The sequence below is a fragment of the Mixophyes fleayi genome, unplaced genomic scaffold (genome assembly GCF_038048845.1).
Source record: "Mixophyes fleayi isolate aMixFle1 unplaced genomic scaffold, aMixFle1.hap1 Scaffold_1874, whole genome shotgun sequence".
Taxonomy (NCBI): domain Eukaryota; kingdom Metazoa; phylum Chordata; class Amphibia; order Anura; family Limnodynastidae; genus Mixophyes; species Mixophyes fleayi.
Window position 1 is genome coordinate 52,501 of NW_027446146.1, and position 2,500 is coordinate 55,000.

Here is a 2,500-nt window from a genome sequence, read left to right on the forward strand (position 1 = left end):
GAACAAGCCCAATCTTAACTGATCTTGGAAGCTAAGCAGGGCCGGGCCTGGTTAGTACTTGGATGGGAGACTACCTGGGAATACCAGGTGCCATAGGCATTTTTTTTTCTCTCTCTTGTTCTTGCTTTCTTCAATGCTGGTTTTGAGATGAATAAGAGATATAGGTCAGTAGACAACCAATACCCACGGCCACACCACCCTGAACAAGCCCAATCTCGTCTGATCTTGGAAGCTAAGCAGGGCCGTGCCTGGTTAGTACTTAGATGGGAGACCACCTGGGAATACCAGGTGCCATAGGCCATTTTTTTCTCTCTCTTGTTCTTGCTTACTTCAATGCTGGTTTTGAGATGTATAAGAGATGTAGGTCAGTAGGCAACCAATACCTACAGCCACACCACCCTGATCAAGCCCAATCTCATCTAATCTTGGAAGCTAAGCAGGTTAGGGCCTGGTTAGTACTTGGATGGGAGACCACCTGGGAATACCAGGTGCTGTAGGCCTTTTTTTTCTCTCTCTCTTGTTCTTGCTTCCTTCAATGCTGGTTTTGAGATGTATAAGAGATGTAGGTCTGTAAGCAACCAACACCTACAGCCACACCACCCTGAACAAGCCAGATCTCGCCTGATCTTGAAAGCTAAGCAGGGCCAGGCCTGGTTAGTACTTGGATGGGAGACCACCTGGGAATACCAGGTGCTGTAGGCCTTTTTTTTCCTCTCTCTCTTGTTCTTGCTTCCTTCAATGCTGGTTTTGAGATGTATAAGAGATGTAGGTCTGTAAGCAACCAACACCTACAGCCACACCACCCTGAACAAGCCCAATCTCGTCTGATCTTGGAAGCTAAGCAGGGCCAGGCCTGGTTAGTACTTGGATGGGAGACTACCTGGGAATACCAGGTGCCGTAGGCATTTTTTTTTCTCTCTCTTGTTCTTGCTTCCTTCAATGCTGGTTTTGAGATGAATAAGAGATGTAGGTCAGTAAATAACCAATACCTACAGCCACACCACCCTGAACAAGCCCAATCTCGCCTGATCTTGGAAGCTAAGCAGAGCCAGGCCTGGTTAGTAGTTGGATGGGAGACCACCTGGGAATACCAGTTGCCATAGGCCTTTTTTTTCTCTCTCTTGTTCTTGCTTCCTTCAATGCTGGTTTTGAGATGTAGGTCAGTAGGCAACAAATACCTACAGCCACACCACCCTGAACAAGTCCAAACTCGCCTGATCTTGGAAGCTAAGCAGGGCCGGGCCTGGTTAGTACTTGGATGGGAGACTACCTGGGAATACCAGGTGCCGTAGGCTTTTTTTTTTCTCTCTCTTGTTCTTGCTTCCTTCAATGCTGGTTTTGAGATGAATAAGAGATGTAGGTCAGTAAATAACCAATACCTATAGCCACACCACCCTGAACAAGCCCAATCTCACCTGATCTTGGAAGCTAAGCAGGGCCGGGCCTGGTTAGTACTTGGATGGGAGACTACCTGGGAATACCAGGTGCCGTAGGCATTTTTTTTTCTCTCTCTTGTTCTTGCTACCTTCAATGCTGGTTTTGAGATGAATAAGAGATGTAGGTCAGTAGATAACCAATACCTACAGCCACACCACCCTGAACAAGCCCAATCTCACTTGATCTTGGAAGCTAAGCAGGGCTGGGCCTGGTTAGTAGTTGGATGGGAGACCACCTGGGAATACCAGGTGCCGTAGGCCTTTTTTTTTCTCTCTCTTGTTCTTGCTTCCTTCAATGCTGGTTTTGAGATGTAGGTCAGTAGGCAACAAATACCTACAGCCACACCACCCTGAACAAGCCCAATCTCGCCTGATCTTCGAAGCTAAGCAGGGCCAGGCCTGGTTAGTACTTGGGTGGGAGACCACCTGGGAATACCAGGTGTTGTAGGCCTTTTTTTTCTCTCTCTCTTGTTCTTGCTTCCTTCAATGCTGGTTTTGAGATGTATAAGAGATGTAGGTCTGTACGCAACCAACACCTACAGCCACACCGCCCTGAAAAAGCCTAATCTTGTCTGATCTTGGAAGTTAAGCAGGGCCGGGCCTGGTTAGTACTTGGATGGGAGACCACCTGGGAATACCAGGTGCCGTAGGCATTTTTTTTTTCTCTCTCTTGTTCTTGCTTCCTTCAATGCTGGTTTTGAGATGAATAAGAGATGTAGATCAGTAGATAACCAATACCTACAGCCACACCACCCTGAACAAGCCCAATCTCGCCTGATCTTGGAAGCTAAGCAGGGTCAGGCCTGGTTAGTACTTGGATGGGAGACCACCTGGGAATGCCAGGTGCCATAGGCCATTTTTTTCTCTCTCTTGTTCTTGCTTCCTTCAATGCTGGTTTTGAGATGTATAAGAGATGTAGGTCAGTAGGCAAGCAATACCTAAAGCCACACCACCCTGATCAAGCCCAATCTTGTCTGATCTTGGAAGCTAGCAGGGCAGGGCCTGGTTAGTACTTGGATGGGAGACCACCTGGGAATACCAGGTGCTGTAGGCCTTTTTTTTCC

General features: G+C 47.7%; 13 pseudogenes; all 13 read left to right on the top strand.

The window, feature by feature from the left end:
- LOC142119324 (5S ribosomal RNA) overlaps nt 1–99 on the top strand; it is a 119-nt pseudogene extending 20 nt beyond the window's left edge.
- An 82-nt stretch (nt 100–181) lies between these two features.
- On the top strand, nt 182–300 carry LOC142119169 (5S ribosomal RNA; annotated as a pseudogene).
- An 81-nt stretch (nt 301–381) lies between these two features.
- LOC142119047 (5S ribosomal RNA) lies at nt 382–500 on the top strand (annotated as a pseudogene).
- Nucleotides 501–583: 83 nt separating this feature from the next.
- On the top strand, nt 584–702 carry LOC142119235 (5S ribosomal RNA; annotated as a pseudogene).
- Nucleotides 703–786: 84 nt separating this feature from the next.
- On the top strand, nt 787–905 carry LOC142119147 (5S ribosomal RNA; annotated as a pseudogene).
- Nucleotides 906–987: 82 nt separating this feature from the next.
- On the top strand, nt 988–1,106 carry LOC142119400 (5S ribosomal RNA; annotated as a pseudogene).
- A 70-nt stretch (nt 1,107–1,176) lies between these two features.
- Nucleotides 1,177–1,295, top strand: LOC142119250 (5S ribosomal RNA; annotated as a pseudogene).
- Nucleotides 1,296–1,377: 82 nt separating this feature from the next.
- LOC142119136 (5S ribosomal RNA) lies at nt 1,378–1,496 on the top strand (annotated as a pseudogene).
- Nucleotides 1,497–1,578: 82 nt separating this feature from the next.
- On the top strand, nt 1,579–1,697 carry LOC142119075 (5S ribosomal RNA; annotated as a pseudogene).
- A 71-nt stretch (nt 1,698–1,768) lies between these two features.
- LOC142119221 (5S ribosomal RNA) lies at nt 1,769–1,887 on the top strand (annotated as a pseudogene).
- An 83-nt stretch (nt 1,888–1,970) lies between these two features.
- Nucleotides 1,971–2,089, top strand: LOC142119067 (5S ribosomal RNA; annotated as a pseudogene).
- Nucleotides 2,090–2,172: 83 nt separating this feature from the next.
- On the top strand, nt 2,173–2,291 carry LOC142119216 (5S ribosomal RNA; annotated as a pseudogene).
- An 81-nt stretch (nt 2,292–2,372) lies between these two features.
- Nucleotides 2,373–2,490, top strand: LOC142119307 (5S ribosomal RNA; annotated as a pseudogene).
- Nucleotides 2,491–2,500: the final 10 nt, after the last annotated feature.